The following is an 18119-nucleotide window of genomic DNA, read 5'->3' on the forward strand; positions in this document are numbered from 1 at the left end:
ATTATTATAAAGACCCATCTTTTGGTATTAATCGGCTTCTTGGTCAAAAAGCCCAACAACCACAGAACAAGGCAGAATCAAAATAAAACCACCCAGACATCCTTTTCAGCATTAAAAAGAAAAAAGAAAAAAGAAAAACGGTAGCACTGCTGAGAATTCTTGGTTGTTTACAAACTCAACATTCAAATGTTTTCATCAAAAGCTTATTTCAGACAGCAAATGAAGTAATCTTTTTGGAAAGTAATAGGATTTTATTCTCATGAGATTCCCCCACAGAGAAGTGACCACTTCCTTAAATCAGTCAGTCAGGTATGATGATACCTCAAATCCCAACTGCTTGAAGCAAATAAATAATAAATGAAGATGGTATTTGAGTCTGAAAAATCATCCGTGAGGTCGAGATCCTTCCTTTTGGTGAACTCTGTAAGGTGTGTAGTGTGGAAGCAGAAGCGAAAGGTTAGGAGCTTGACCATGCACTGCACTTCGGCGTGTAAGCTCAAAAGTGGCTACTCACCATGAACCAAACACACCATTGAAGGCTGAGTTTTTTGTATTTCTTTTTTTTTTTTTTATCCTTCATTCCTTATAGTCTAAGGTTTGCTTTCACTCCAGGGGAGTAGAGAGTCAGAAAATGCAGGAAAGAAAAGTTAGCATTCTTTCTGAGCACAAACCTGCTGCTAAGCTGGTATTTTGTATTGATTTTTCCTGAAGCCTGTAATCTTGAAAGCTTGTAACAGAGGATGAGGTAAATATCATTTTATTTGCTCAAATAGGTTTAGATTAGATTGAGATGAAAAACTAGGGACAGGCCAAATTAGGACTGAAAGCAGCAATTACAGATTATTGTTTCCAGCAGTAACTAGAATAGGTTATTTCACTGATAAAAAGGCTTGCTGAAAGAAAGAATAGGTGATTTTCCTTAGAGCCTTAAAATAATATCAAGAAAAGAATAGACAAGGAAAATATAAACAGAAATTCATAACAAATTTATTATGTTGCATGTTAAAAAAGTCAGGCTACCTGTAGAGTAAATTAGCATGTGAATTATTGAACTTGCTTAAAATTCACAGCTTAACAATATATCCTCAGAATACATACTTCTGAATATATACAATATGGGTGCTTAGCAAACCAGTAATATACTTTTCATTGTGTACATTTTTTCTCATCTTGTTGAAAAACAAAGCATACCATACAGCCTGAAGGATAATAATAAAAATCAGCTCTTAAAAGTAATTCCTTCGATAAAACAGTTTCTGAGGGAAAAAAAAAAATGTGTACAAAAGCGTTCAAATGATACTGACAATAAGGCATGGAATTTAAAAGGCTTAACCATGTCTTATCTCAGAGTCTGTTTTATTTCTTCATCTTCTGAGCACTTCAAACATATGAGCTGTTATTCCATCTTTAGATCAGTAACTTTGAATTGTTCTACCTGTCATTCTGCAGTGACTAGCACAGCTAGATGTCATACAATGATTGTTTGCACTTTCATTCTTTCACATTAAATGGCAATCATCCGGTCCTTTTGATTTGTTTCTTTTATTTAGCCCTGAAGTTTTTACACTAGAATCTCATTAAAGCTGAACTAGTGTACTCCTGTCAAAAAACTAATGGAAAAAAGTTTAAAAGAGAAATGTTTCACCTATATTGTCACTTACTGGTGGAGTTGCATTTATCAAGATTTGCAGAGTTTACTTTAGTTTACGTTCTTTTGGCCTCGTTCACCTCTCTCTGCTGTTTTCCCTCCTATTGTACAAAATTAGGATGATATGTTCTAATAAACCAGACACCTAAATAAAATAACAACAAAAAGAACAACAAGTTTTGTCTCCTGGAAACATTTTTTCTTTTCATAGGACAAATATTTCCTGTTAGTCAAGGATATTGTCAGAGAAATTTCCTATGCAAAGGACTAAGCACTTCAATGAACAAACATTGTTTACAGAAGTATAACTATATGTCTGAGTTACAGGAACAAGCAAATTAAACAAATCCTCTGTTGCTGGTATTTCCAGGCATATATGATAATATCTTTTGTGATTTCATGCAGACAACTAAGCCCCACCCTTGAAAATAAGTCTACGACCTTTTTCCCCTCCAGCAGCATTTGGGTTTTCATCCAGGTAAGGCTACTAATTACAGCATCTAAAAAAAATTGATTACTGAGCTCTTCATAAGAGTTCTCAAATTACACAGAAGTTATTTATGCAGAAGTATGGCTTGCTCTATCAGGAAAAGAAAAATCATACAAGGCCCATTTAATCTATGGTATGAAGGACAATGAAAAATATATCCATTCAATAAGAATCTTCTTTTATCTTATGCTGCTGCACTGACAGATAAGAGAAATATATCATGTGGATTCTGATCCCTCTATGAGTTCCAGAAAATAAGATAAGGGTCTGCAAAATGCTGGCAAATTAATCCCAGTGAAATTACTAACCATTTTGTCTAAAGATTCGGTAGTCAGGAGGGATAACTTAGAGGTCACCTTTACTATTAACGCTAAGGGTTTTCTGGCTGGTATTGTGGCATACATTGTACATCTAAATGCTCGATCTAAAAATGAATTCCTCAGCATTTCTGAATATGCTCCATAGATTTAACTCAAACGACGCAAGGCTTTTTCCTCCCATGTAAAATGTGATGTTTTAAGCCCTCTGTCTCCCATTTGCCTGTGCATAAATGATGACCTCTTCCTTAGAAACTAAAATGATGTGCAAGCTGCTAGATGTCAAAGGATCTCTGTGGCTTGAACACAAAGATAAGATAGTACTTATTAATAAAAAAATATGAAATTGCTCTGACATGTAATTGTTACAGAAAATGCCTATTTAAGAAATGCATATATAGGAAATAATGACCAAAAGGGAGGGCATTTCTCAGCAGTTAATGACTAGATAGAAAAGTTAATGGCTGCAGGTGAAGTCAAGGTCGCATAACTCAGCCTGTCATTAATAGCTTGGAAATGCCCAGCCAGGAGGTCATCACTGCTATTATGAGCCATAGGAATATAAAAATATAAAGAAAAAAAATAATTACCTTTTTGTGTTTTGAAAAGTTAGAACTAAAACTGTGGGTTGCCATGGATATGTAGTTCTGTTTACTAGAGTTATATCCTCTTAGCAGTTAAAGGCCAGGGTTGCAATTCAGCATGGTGCTGAGCCAAAACAATTAAAGCACACAGCCCAAAAAGCAAACCTCAGCATACTGTAAGATCAAGGTTCAGGCTTATAACAAGTGGAAAAGCATTCCTTCAGGTTTATTTTCAGCAATGAGTATTTCTGAGGCAACAATTTTAAGGTAAACCATGCCTCTTAATAAATTTGTTTCCGAATTTTCCCCATTTAAATTATTGTCTGGTTTGTAAACATATCTTTACAGCTTTGCAAAAGGAATAGATAATATACCACTAAGTCCACATTCGCTCTTGAATTTCTGCCTTATTTTCCCCATTCTGTTCTTTGTGGATTTCCACAATAATTTCTCATTTGTTTATTCACTCTTAATATTTTTAATTAATAAAAAAATAACATAGAGGCTTATCCCTGCTCTGAATCCTACTGAAATAAGGAGTCAGATGTTTTTTGGACTGAGTTTCAAAGTTTAAGAATTATATAAAAATATTCTTTCCTCATTTTTTCAACTGTACTCTTTATATTAGTTTCTTCTTCCCTGCTCTTAAGTTCTAAAAGAAGATAAATAGCATTACCCAACTTTGTTCATTATAATTCATTATGTGTATGTCTCAATCTTGTCCTCCTTTTGTCTTACATAATGGCCTACATACTATCTGTCGTGGCAAATAAAGAATAGAACTAGATACAAAGACATGCAAAACACTCCTTCAGTTTTCTAGACCCTATAGCTGAAAAACATGGTATGGGCACAAGTCAGTACATTTAAAATGCTACCCCATATTTTAGGCCAGTTTAATAATCTGACATAACCCTCACCAAATATGAGTTTGTAGCATCTATTTAACCTCTTCAATAAAGACTTCTGAAATGCACTTTCAAGAAGTCTAAGAAAATAAAAAATTAACAAAAAAAGTGATCCTCATTTTCATAGAATTCATGTGCATAACTCTGCTATCATACAGCTACGTGATGTAGCTTTATTTGTCAGAATGGTTTTGAGTCTACTTGACCTGAATGTCTTTTGCAGTTTCCAATAGTGTAATAAACAGAAAGATGCATACCAAGAAAAGTTCCAAGGATAAGCATGAAAATAATGAAAACAAGGTTGATGAGTGTCACCCTAAGCATCTCACAAATTTGTCACTCTGTAGTGGCATAGTATCTCCATTATTCATATTAAAACATGCTTATTAAAAAATGCTATTGTCTGGATTTATGTAAGACCAGGTATAATACAATTATACAAGAATTAGAGATAGACAGCACTCAGCAATCACAACACTGTGTCTGGAACTGAGCTGGATACTTGAGAACTGCATATATTTACACAGAAAAATCAATGATAAGATTCTCATTGATCCTAGTATGACTTGGATCAAATTATTTCCTTTTACTGAGTACCCCAATCATGGTAAAACAAACTCCAACCCCAAACATACGTATTTGTAAATATGTAGGGACACACACATACTATGTAAAAACTATTTGAAATAGAACCAATGACATTGAGAAATACTTGTTAATATTTCTAAACCCTATATGTTCAGACGCTCAGAGTGCTTTCAAATTGCATCCAAAGGTGAATATTATCCACAACAAATCCTATTTATCATCCAAACTGTTGTGCAATAATATAGATAGTTCAATGAAAATTTTGAACCTTGACTTATATATCCAGTAGGAAACTGCTTACTGCCACCATCATGTCCTTCCTCCCTAAGAAAGGTTTACAAAACAGATAAGCCTTCCGGCATAGCTTCATGATTTACATATCCAAGGATCCTCAGAAGAAAAATGGAAAGAAAGACAGCCTCAGAAGCAGAACCCCAAATATTAGCCTTCTTTTTCCTAAAATCTTACAGGTAGCACATTGAATGTCTCCAAAATCTATGTTTCCATGGCAGACAGGAATGTACACCTCATAAGGAGACCTAAGGTCAAAATCAACACTAAGTATTCACTTGAAAACCAAATAATGGCATCTCAGAATGTAATAGGCTCAGGATCCTACAGGCTATGTCTACAGAGACAATGTTTATTCCCAGAAAATGTCAACAGCTTCATTTGTGTAAAAGTTGTTATTAAAGAAAGAAACATTACTAAAATAAGTTTCAAGGTCTCAATCCAGTTTCAAGATTATGAAGAGCTCATTCCATCAGAGGACATACAGAGAAGGATGTCAGTCAATTTGAAACGAATGGATAAGAAATTATTTTTCTTTTTTAAAAAAAAAAAACCAACAACAAAACACATACTGCCAAGACCAGTTTGATTTTATGAAGACAGATGCAACTCCAAGTAAAGGCTTGTGTGAGACTGAAGATAGATTTTAACTTGGTTCAGAAGGCATTGATCTTAGTGCATATCCAAACACAATGATCATTTCCTCAATCTGTATTTTTTCACAAGTAGGTCAGGACATGACTATGGAAATTCCTGAATAAGGGATGAGCTAATAAATCTGTATATTAAACTGACGTTCCAAAACATAGTTGTTCAGCATTAAACAGAAATATAACCAATATCTCAAAACTAGAAAAAAAATGAGAAAGACAAAGAAATTTGAAAGCAATTAGAACATTGAGATTATTTTCAGCTTGAAGAGTTTCATTATTATATAGTTGGGATTGATATTTATGATGTGTTTGTGCAATACATTGTCAGGAAAGACTCTCCTGTGAACAAGCCAGGTTCATTTGGGACTATACATATGAATTAGCAAAAAAAGAATCTGGGCCAGTTTTTTTGGATTCCTTTAAAAGCAAATAGGTATCAATCCTCAAAAAAATATCTGAGGTAATTTAAAAATGGTAAGGCACATCATGATGTGACAGTGAGCTAATCAGAGCCCTGAAGTAGAAGTGTTCCACCATCTTACAAATGAATGTTCCAGAGGATTTTCAAACTCTAGGGCTGTGCTATTAAAAACAGAAAATAAATAAAAAAGCAAAAAGTCAGAACAAACATTCTCTGTAATTTAAAGAGAGAAAACTCGAATCTTTTTGGTAAGAGATTAAATAAAAGTTCTTAAGCTAACTCGCTTATCTTGTCCTTGCAGGTTCGGCCCTTTTCTCTAGTCTGATTTTCTGGTTCAGGTTGCATTAGTGTCCGGCATTTCTACAGTCTCAGTCTCTAGAAAAACTTCTGCTTTCCAGACCACTATTTGAAAATTTCTTTCTAGATCTTATGATAACTTGCAGTGTTTTTTAAAGCCACTGGAACCCTGTGATTAATTACACATCAACCTTCTTAAAAAAAAAAAAAAAAAAAAAAAGAGAGAGAGAGAAAAAGCTTCTTTGAGAGAGAAAAAGCTAATTTTACAAAATTACTCTTCCTCTCCTCTCCTCTCCTCTCCTCTCCTCTCCTCTCCTCTCCTCTCCTCAATTGCAAATTCTGGCAGCTCCTGAACATAAACGGTCTCCACTCATACTAAGTTCAGCACAGTACTGTTCCTCATAAATATCCCTCCTCATATGCCCATTTCTGCAAACATCAAACTGTTGAAGTAGGGTTTCTCACAGTGAAAATTATTTCAGAATCAAAGCATATGAAGCACTATTTTTTACCTCTATTATAAAGAAGAAGTTGTATGTTTCACCTGCAAAGACAATGTAAAGGATTTGAAATATTTGATATTCATTTGATGAGTTGTTATACTTGAAAAGGGACATTTTTACTCACAGATTTGAAATGTATATGTGGCTCACATTTATTTTTTTTTTATACTGAGAATGAAGGGAGATGAAATGAGGAAAGTGAAATAAAAGGCTGTGGAAGGGTGTTCCTCAGATATATGTTTCATGAAACAAATTCACTTAATTGTTACATTGCTCTTAACAGGTTGTTGCTAAGATTTGCATCTTTTCTCTAAGATGACCTCTTTCAAGGTACTCTGGCATTTGCTGCATTTCTGGAAGAATAGCTTTGTGAAATCAGAAGTTGTATGATCAGACAAAGCTTTCCAGCCGTGCAGTTCTGTTGCTCTGATCCACACCTACTGACCTGCCAACTTACCTTGAGATGACTTCTGTGTGAGTATTTAATCAGTCAGAAAAATGCAGAAAGAAAGGAATTAGAAGCTGAATTATATTTAGCAGTCAGGCAAATGGAAAAATTGACTAACACATGTTTGTGCTATATTAGAATAAGTAAAGGATTTGAGCAATTGCTTTCTAGGCACCTAGAAACATTTCTTAAGCCAATCTTAACAATTTCTTAGAAAGTTTATTTATTATCAGAGAAAAAATATAAAATTCATTTTGTTTTTAATTGCTGAATTCCCCTAATAAAAAAAAGGAAAGAACGAAAACCACCTGTACAGCATCTATTGAATTTTACAAAGCAGAGAAGCAAGATTAAATCTGTACAGCAGATCTAAAGAAAAAGGAATAAATAACCTGGGGTAAGACCTCTGGAGACCAATTTAAATGGAAACTGAAAAGCAAAGGGTTCAATTGGCCTCCTATACATAAACATATCTTTGGATTTATTATAATTACTTTTAAAGCCAGAGAGGATCCCAAACTGATTTATGAACAGTGTAATAGCCAGGATTGAAATATCAGGATGGGTTATAAAAAGAAGAATATCATCCACATACAGTATTCATTTATGTTCCTGCTTGTGTGCATCTGTAATGATACAGTAAGTTTACGACATTTCTAAAAGCCCCAGGAAGTGTTTTGAAAGCTAATGTGGAGAAAGGAGGAAAAGATGGACAACAAAGCATAAGTACAAAACTCAGGAAAAAAAGATTCAAAAAGACTATGGATATTTTTTTTTTTTTTTCCCTGAGGAATATTTGAAGTTCATACTCAAATCTCCAAATAGATATCTGTGCAGTTCAGTTTCACCAACACCCAGAAAGTGTAGCATTTTTATTCACATCAAATGCTATCATTGCATCCAGAGAGACTGCAAGGGCATTATTCTTAACCTTGTCTGACCAATGCATTAGATTACTCTCATAAAATCTCAGAAATACCGGACCTTTATGTAACAGCCTGCTTAAAAGCTGCTTCTATCTTAAGGCAAGCTGAGTTTGAATAATCCTGTTTACAATGCATTTCCAATTGTCTATTTTTATTTCAAGTTTAGTAAAAATGTGATTTAGTTTCTTTTTTTTTTCTTTTTTTTTTGTTACGTTGTAAAACACAATGACCCTTGTAAAAATGCATTAGAGGTGCTTCTGAAAGAATTCACTCATCTGCATGTACCCTGACTCTCAATTAATTTTCTAGGAAATCTGCCTCCTTGTTATAAGATTCCATTTTATTTTAAAAAGTACTGGGCAAAAAAAAAGGCATGAGAACTTCACCTTTTTTTTTTCTCCCTCAGTTCATTTAACTGCTTCTTTGTAACTTTCATACCACCATTATATGAGTATCCATGTCTGGCGAGATTGGTCTTAATCTTGGGCAGATGGAGGGAAAAAGTGAGAAGGGTAAAGAGGAACATGTGTGAGCATGTGTGTGAGAGAAAGACCACTGCAAAATTTCAAATCAGTATGGACCATTCAAATGGATTTTCAGCACCTGCAGCTACCATTGAAGTGAATGGGAGTTCTGGGAGTTGCTAGGAAAAAAAAAAGAATCCTTTAAAAACTGGAAACCCACTAAAACACGAGTCCTAACATGTTTCACATTAAATGTCCATCTTCATAATTACTCATAGAAATATTCTAATGTTTCATTAAAATAATTGCTTATCTATGAATCTGTGGTGTCTACTTTAGCCCTGTGGACTGTGCAAGTATTACTTCTATTGTTCTCCATATTTGAGGCAAGAATACACAATATATATTTCTGAGAAAAAATAAGGAGGTTAAAGAACAATAATCATCCATCCTTAAAGCAGAGATGGCTGAGCTTCAGAAGTTAGTTTTGTAGTTGCTTCTATGAAAATATCAAACAAAATATATCCCCGTTCTCAGTTGTTCTCTTATACATTTTTTTCATCTGCAGATAACACAGATGTTATTCCGGGAGTAGTAATTTAGTGAATTAGAGGTTCTGCGATGTTAGTTGATCTGATTTAAAACCACTAAATACAGAGGTTCTGAAGATACCTAAAAAATTAAGAAATAGTTACCTCTTTCTAATTCTTACAGAAAGAATTATAAAGTCTTACTGAATTGGTCTTTCTATGTAATGGGCTACTAAAGGGAATTCTGAAATATCAGGCTTACAGTTATTTATAGTAAATATTTAAAGTTCTCAATCTTTATACAATTATATGATGACAATTTAAGGGACCAATGCCCTTTCTTAGTTTTGATATATAAAAAGTCATCCAATTCAAAACATACACTTACGGGTCATTTGCCAATTCTATCAAATCATGGAGGCCTTCACAAGGTTCAAAAAATATACCTTCAGTGTTTGTTTTGGGAAGATTCCCTGCTTTTCATCTACCTGGGAGGACAGGGTCTTATTCTCAACTAAATAAATAGAAAGCTTAGTTTCTAGACTTACTCAGACTCTCACATACCAGGGAAAAGTTGTATCCTTCTCTCTACATTGACTGTGGTTGTCATCATTGCTTTTCCTCTCCCTGCTTCTTGGTATCATACATCTAGCAAGGTAATTGGCCCTTAAGACTTAGGACTTCCCTATAAAACAGGGGTTTCCAAATAGCAAGTCCTTTATCTCACCCATTCGCAAATCCAAGTGACAATCATATGCTGTGACTCCCTTCCCTGAGACATACCTCATGATCTTTACGACTTATTGCATCCCTATATAGAGTGGGTTTTGCCAGTATCTGCTCTGTGCTGGTTTGCAGATCCTAGGTCATGAAAATAAGAGGAACTATAATTTACTAGGTTTATTACTCTAGAACTTACTCCCTTACTTTAGCTGAGGTCGAAGGCAGACTTGAACTATAAGGTTCCAAAAGGCGAAATGAAGGTATGGTGTCTTGAAAAGCTTGTGCAATTTAAGCCTACAATGGTGTGATACAGGCATTGAATATCTTTCTGTGTGTAGACTGATATTCTTATTTAAAGGAAATAAAGAGCATTTATAATATCCTGACTGGGGACACTGACTTTTTATATCACCTGCTGACAGTAGGGTTTGTCTCTGGATGAAAGAACAGTGGGTGTATTTTGCTTAACATGTTCTTATCTTTTCCTATAACTAAATACGCAAATGAACTCTCAGAAGGTGTGTTTGTTTTTTACCACATGATATTCATTAAAAGACAGCTTGTGACTACTGCAGTAGGCAGCTGGTAAAGGGGGTTGAGTGAAGGGTGAGTGCAAGTTTTGCTGAGCAATAAAAGAGTAAAGATGGAAGTACTTGTCCCCCACACAGTAGGGTTTGAATATAATCATACTCTTTCACATTGTGAAAACAGGTTTTGTTACAATACTGAATTTAGAAGATAGGAAAGGGCAACTAACAGGTCAGTCTGCAATTTCTGTATCTTTTGTATAGTTGAGTATGTAACATTCCAGTTGGAAAATTGTAAGTAAGGAGCATTTGTCTCCAGCCTTTCTGTAAGCGTACAGAACTAGAGACATGCACTAAGCAGTGACATTTCTCTTCATTATGTAACCACTTTTTTAAATGCATCTGGGCTTGAATGAGATGAACCTTTGCTGAACTATGTACCTGTATGTAGGTAGAACAATTTTGAACTACTTACTCCAAGGACAGCAGTTTGTTTAGCAAAACTGTGTTATCTGCTATTGATAACTACACTCCCTCTCCTACTTTATCACTTTTATCATCGCATGCCTTTCTAAAGTGCTCATGACCACAGTGTCTGCTCACTCTCCTTTTCTTTTCTCTTCTTGTGATACCAGCAAGGATGATCTGCTTCTCATATTGTAGAAATGATGAATGAATCCAAATTCCTTTCAGATTTTCAGAAATAATGAATAACAAATATTTTGTTTGACATAAAAACTGAACTGTTGAAGCATAAACTAAAGAGCTAATCCTTTGATTTCCCTCTTGAAACTAGTTGGTCTGGATAACCCGGTGACCTATAATTAGCATCCCAGACTTTAACATATTCTGTTTGCCTTTTTATCATTTTGTCCTTCATATTTTCTTTTGGAGTCTGCATTGGCAAGGTCAGTCCACATAAGTTGTCTTCTTGCTCTTTACTGGCTCCCAGCAGGTGGATAGGAAAGTGGAAATTAAAGCAAGAAGGTCTAAGATTATCCCAAACGGTGATTAAACATAGAATAAAATCCAACTGCTTTAATCTGGGGGAGGAAGGGTGACAGACAGATGGACGGACTTATTTAAAGTTTTTCTGTACATAGTTCTGCTTAAATATGAGTATAAAAATGATATTAACAGTGGGCAGCAATGCTGTATGCTAAGCTGTTTCATTTAGATTGAAACAAAATTAATAAACTCCTTTTTAGGTACTCTATCTACTCATTATTCAAGATTTCTAAGTTTTTGCACATTCTAGTATGTCTGACCTTGTAAAAACATTGTCTTTTGTTTAACTTAAATCATGATAATAATCCAATTGATCTGCTCATGATCTTCAGGTTGAGAAAATGTATAAACATATGAAGAATTAGGGACTTAATTTATTTTCCTGGAAACCAATTAAGTTATAGATAAATGAGCTAGCAAAAAAAAAAATATATAAATGCATGAAACCCTATTTTCAAATATAGATTTGAAATGGTCATGTGCGAAACTCCATTTAGAAACAGTCTATACCAATGAGATATTGTTTGCTATCGTGTTATTTAATATAGAGTTCATATTTTTCTACAACTTATGAAAACTGGTCCAGTTTTTCAAGATAAATTTTTGCTAACATACATATATATGCATGCCAACATTTTGTTTTTCTCCTTGTTGTTTCAAGAAAATTTATCTGTCATGTAAAAGAAAGTGAGCAATTCCTTCATTCTGACTATATGCTTTCTGATCATCCAAGTTTAGCTAAATTATACTTCACATACAGTCAAGAATGCCTTATTTTGATTTTGGAGACTTAATGTAAATATTTTGCTAACCTTCCAGACTAACATGCAATGTGATGACATGCAAGGAGATATTTCTGTCATGTGAAATCCACAAAGCTCTTCAGAGTTATTTTCTCCTTACATGGTAAGCTCTTAAATGGAAAAATATTAAATAATATTTAAAAGAACATATATTAAGACTGTTCCTTATGACATTCCTACAGTAGTGCATAAGCTTCAAACTGTATTAGCCTCTTCCTTTTCCTTAGCTTACTCTCAGAAAACAAAAAATAAACAGTAAGTGTAGTTACTTTAATAAATCAAGGCGTGTGTGCAGTGGCTTGAATCCGAGGAGTATTTTTTTAGCTATGTATATTTTGGGAAGATTTTTAGTGCACTTACCCTAATATCCTTTTATGGTGGAGAAACTGCATTGCAGTTAATAATTGTTCTTTTGAATGTTATTTGTGCATATGTACCGTGAGTATCACAGCAAAGACAGAGATGTTTTCCTGGGAAGGGCAAGTAAAATGGAGAAGATAATAAACATGAAAAATCAGGAGTACCTCCAAATTATACTTGACAAAATCAAAGGAAATAGAAAGAAGAAAAAAAAACCACAATAGCATCAGAAAGACTTCCCTATGTTTTGTTATTATTGCCCACTTGAAATTTGCTTCAGATGAGTTCTGTGAGGGAACCAGTTTACAAAAAAAAAAAGAAAAAGAAACAGCCCAAACTCTATTGAATTATCTGTTAAAAATCTCTTCAAGATTACACAGATGTGTAAAGATTTTCTCAAAGACAAAAACTAAGTGCCCTGCTAACAGAAGCTCCCTAAATTGTATCAAAACTCAGTTTATATTCCCACAGATGTCTAACAAGCTGTGTATATGGTCTTGGATTATAGACTGGGAAAAATCAATAGCTTGCTGTCTCAAAGGCACCAATATAGATTATGAATCACAGCCAGGAAGTTGTCAGTGATCTCAGCTGCCAACAGTGTTTCAGTAAAGATATTTGCTAGCTCATATTCTTTTAATGTGCACCTTTCATATATGAAACAGAACAGGTCACTTTTTGACAAAAAAAAAAAAAAAAGAAATAAAGGGAATTTTAGGTAAAGCTATAGTAGATGACAAAATAATAAGCGTCCAGTCAATGTCTTTTTACCAGAAGGTTGGGGGGGTTTGTGGTTTTTTTTTACACCCAGAAGAAAGACCTCCCTCCCACATTTTTCCCTGTTTAGTCCATAAATTATTTGTATCTGCTGAAACTAGTTCATACAGTTGTAGGAAGTAACAAAAGAACTAGGAGGCCAGGAGGAATTCACTGAAGGAAAGAAATGGCAGTTTTTTTATCTATTATTCTTTGACAATCATACTGTAATACAGGAATACATAAGATCACCTCAAGGAATGGAGAACTTCTTTTTAATGTAAGGTAGCCTCTTGCATTGCAGCTACACAAATTGTCCATGAAAATAGCACACCGTCACTGCTTTTCAAAGCACTACATTTAGTAAAATTACAGAACTAGTAAACAGAGAGGGTTTTGCCCCACTTCTTTGTTTCCATAAACATTTCATTTAAATAATAGATACAAAAAGAATTAACTTTCTTCTTGTGCTAAAAGTATATTTTGAGGTACTCCTAAACCTACATGCTTTGAATTGCCCTATTTCTCTCTGAAGGCACAAACTGCTCTCCATTGATTGTGTAGACACTGGAGTCTAGAAGTTCTAAGTCTTCAATAGAGTAAAGTAACTATTTCTGTGACCTAAATAATAAAAAAAAAAACCAACCCAGCTCTCCAACACACGACCATTTGTTGCTACACTAGAGTGCTGTTTTGAGTGAAGGCTCTGGGGTTTGTCAAGTTATGAAGGCTGTAAGAACTTGAACATACCAATAAATCAACTCTGGGAAGATAAACCAAGTTAAGAAAAATCAGCTGTAGGATTTTAAGCTGCATGGGGAACAGCATCCAACCCAAAAGAAGTGATCATATTTAAGTAAAAATTTTCCCATAGGCTTCCTTATTTGGATCTGGAGTGAGCACATGGGGAAACAGGCACCACCTGTACTATACATATTTCTTCTGTTTTTTCTTCCTCCTGGACACCACATCACATCTGAGCCTCTTCTGCAATGTTGAGGGCAAGAAATCAGGAGGTTTGAGGGAAAAACAATGAACAACATATGAGTCCAGGTGCTCTACATCTTTCCCTTATAAATTTGCTGATTACAAATTGAGTACTTCTGTAGCAACATTAATGGCCTGGGGACTTCTTTGTGGTTCATGTTATGTGTTGTAAGGTGACACACTGACAGCACTGATTTCCAGAGTAAAGCTATACAGTAGAAAGTATGGGACCACTGAAGAGTCTGGCCTTGCAAGAGATTGATCCAAACGTAAGAGAAATACTGCAGGAATATTTGTATTGTGGTTAACCAGTTCTCTAGAACTGCAGCTATGATAACCTTCATGGACATTCAACTCCAAGTACAAATGGATCAAAAGTAATTTTTGAGTTGCATTTTTGAGAAAGATACAGAAAACTGATAATAGAAACTGGATATATCTGCATAATTTTTGCACAGCACAAGATGGAAGCAAATTGAGTGAGAATAATTAATGTTATGTGAATGAGAGAACTTTTTAGAAAGAGAAATTCAGACTAATTTTTGGCATGAGCAACGTTCTTCAAGATGCTGGCCATCTTATGTCTTGTATCAGCTAGTTTATCTGAGGGCTTATTTCAGCATCTCCTATGCTTTTACATTGATCAAAACTGTGATGATAAAAATCTTTCTAAATACCACTTAGTTCTTTGCCTATGTATGAGACTATTCTACTTTTTTTTTTTTTTTTAGTATTTCTTTTACCCTAAAAATGGATTTCCCAAATTATTTGGTTTCAGGACAAGTTTACTTAAAAGATTAGGCTGAAAAATGGTATGAAAGAAATCAGAAGTGATGAAAACTTACTTCAGCATTTCTAGAAGGAAACATAAAGTTATTTAGTTTAAAATGACAAGTAAACTACACATTTTCCACTTGTAAATAGGCAAACATATCACTGAAATTAGGCCTTTTGCTTCAAATAAATTAAAACCAATTAGTTTTTAAAAATGTATTCTACTTTTTTTGCTCTTCATGAACCAACAATTATTGTCCATAAATCCTCCTTTTCTCCAGGCTAAACAACCCCAGTTCCCTCAGACACTCCTCGTAACACTTGTGCTCTAGACCCTTCACCAGCTTCGTTGCCCTTCTCTGGACATGCATCTTTCTTGTAGTGAGGGACCCAAAACTGAACACTGTACTCACATTGTGGGCTCACCAGTGCTGAGTACAGGGGGATGAGGGAGAACGGCTTCCAACTGGAAGAGGTTAGATTTTCATTAGATATCAGAAAGAAATTTTTAACTTTGAGGGTGGTGAGGCACTGGAACAGGTTGCCCAGAGATGTTGTAGGTGCCCCATCCTTGGAAGTGTTCAAGGCCGGGCTGGATGGGGCTTGGAGCAACCTGGTCTAGGGGGAGGTTTCCCTGCCTATGGGGACACCTATGAGGGGAACTCAATGATCTTCAAGGTCCCTTCCTACCTAAACCATTCTATGATTCTATGACACTATTGGCCATGCCCATCGTTCCAGGCTGTCCAGATGCAACTGTAGAGCTTTCCTAAACCATTCTATGATTCTATGACACTATTGGCCATGCCCATCGTTCCAGGCTGTCCAGATGCAACTGTAGAGCTTTCCTATCCTCAAGCAGATCAACACTCCCTCCCAACCTGGTGTCGTCTGCAAATTTAATGAGGTTGCACTCAATCCCCTCACCCAGATCGTTGATAAAGATATTAAACAGAACTGACCCTAAGAGTGAGCACTGGGGAACACCACTTGTGACCGGCCAACAACTGGATTTAACTCCACTCGCCACCATGCTTTGGGCCTGATCATCCAGCCATTTTTTAATCCAGCAAAGAGTATGCCTGTCCAAGCCATGGACAACCAGTTTCTCCAGGACAATGATGTGGGAAACAGTGTCAAAAGCTTTACTAAAGTCTAGGTAGACAACATCCACAGCCTTTCCCTCACCTACTAAATGGGTCACATAGTCATAGAAAGCCATCATGTTAGTCAAGCAGGACCTGACTTTCATAAACCTGTGCTGACCAGGCCTGATTGCCTAGTTGTCCTGTACGTGCCATGTGATGGCATTCCAAGTGTTCTGCTGCACAACCTTCTCCGGCACTGAGGTCAGACTGACAGGCCTGTCATTGTTGTAAATGCACTTCAGCTGGGCTATCAATCCCACCACCTTTCTGGGAGGAGAAGCTCTAATTTCTATATGACAGTTCTCAGGCACTTTGAAGGTGCTTGAAGGATGAGCTATGTACATGCCCAAAATAAACACCAGGGCCCTGAGAGCACAGCCAACCCTGCCTGTCCAAGTCCTGCCTCCCTGGGGCCTCCTCCACGCTGTCCACAACCCAAGACCCTGCTTCAGCCCAGCCTGGGCCCCTCAGTCCCTGTCCAAGCTGTCAGTCAGGCCATTGCAAGGGTCAGGAGCTCCCTTGGACTATGGGGCTACCTCCCAGGGACTATAGAGGCCCTCCCAGGGGGTCACAAGGCAGGACAGGGCAAGGCCTAGCAGCCTATCCCACCTCCCAGACAGGAGCAAGGCAGCAGGGGACATTCTCATGCTTGGACAGCAGGCACCTTCCTGGGGATGGAGACAGGTCAAAGCTTCCAGCCTGAGAGTGGGGGTTGGGATCAGGCCCAGTGAGAGCAACCAGGGTCACATATATCCCCAGCATGGCCAGAAAAGACAAAAAAAAAAAAACAACTTGGAAGATTATCACATAGGTCTTCTGTTATTCACAGGCCTTTAACTTTTCAGTGTCATTACAACTACATGATGTAAGATTTTTGCTAAGCTTGGGAAAAATCTTGCTTAGAGACTTCCACTTGAACAGGACTTCACGTTTTGTTGGAACATGAAAAGCAGTAACTAATAACTACAAAAATCTCCATCTTGCTGCATATAATAATAGCAAGACTTTCAAGTTCGGGAACGCTGCTGGACCATCATTAGCAGAGCTACTTAATGCAGAAGAGGCATCAGTGATTATGCAGCTGGACTGAATTGCTTTCCCGAGGAGCTAACAGTCTACACAACCACCATTGCCGGTGATTCTCTCCCCTGATTACTGCAAAGCTGCTCACTAGACATGTGGCAGCAGAAGACTATCCACCCTTCAAGCACTGAGCCAATAAACTTGAAGTAAGTGCTACAGCCTTGGAAAGACTTGACTCTGTTCTCCTCATGTTTCTGAATCTACTACATATCTGACTCCTTTGGATACGCGTGTGCCTCTTGGTTCTGATAATAGACTTTTTTTGGGGGGGGACATTTTTCAGCTTCTTCAGCTTGAAGGAGCAGAGTATATGGCAAAAGAGTAGCTGTAGCTTGGTACAGTATATGAATGTCTTCAAATGAATTGCTAGCGTGTGTGTTCCACTATGAAGCTTAGTATTTTACTACATTCAACAGCAACACATTATTAGTATACATATTTAGATATACATTTTGCACTTGATCAAGTCTAGTACTTTTACACTTACACTCTAACACAGTGATGAAGTTAGCCACCAGCTTTAATCAGCATTTGTTCATTGTACTCCACAGTCTCTTGAGTGGAAAGAAAGAAATACATATTTCTCTAGTACTTCTCTTTTTTCCTGAATGAAATTAAAAAAATAGAATAAATATATATTTTTTTTTCCAGCTGATTGTTCTTTCTATTCCTTTTTTTATATCTATATTGTACTTTTTTTTGGTGATGTCTCCAAACTCTATCAAAAGCTCTCTGTTAAAGACGTTAAACTCTTTAGGTCTATGAGGCTGAACAGGTTTCATTTCAAAATACTGAAATAAACACATAGTTTATTTTCTTCACTTTTAGCTATTTCTATTTCTCCAGAGTACTGAATTTAGAACATTTAAGTGTGCTAAACAA

Source organism: Charadrius vociferus, unplaced genomic scaffold, assembly GCF_000708025.1.
Source record: "Charadrius vociferus isolate BGI_N301 unplaced genomic scaffold, ASM70802v2 scaffold15, whole genome shotgun sequence".
NCBI lineage: Eukaryota > Metazoa > Chordata > Aves > Charadriiformes > Charadriidae > Charadrius > Charadrius vociferus.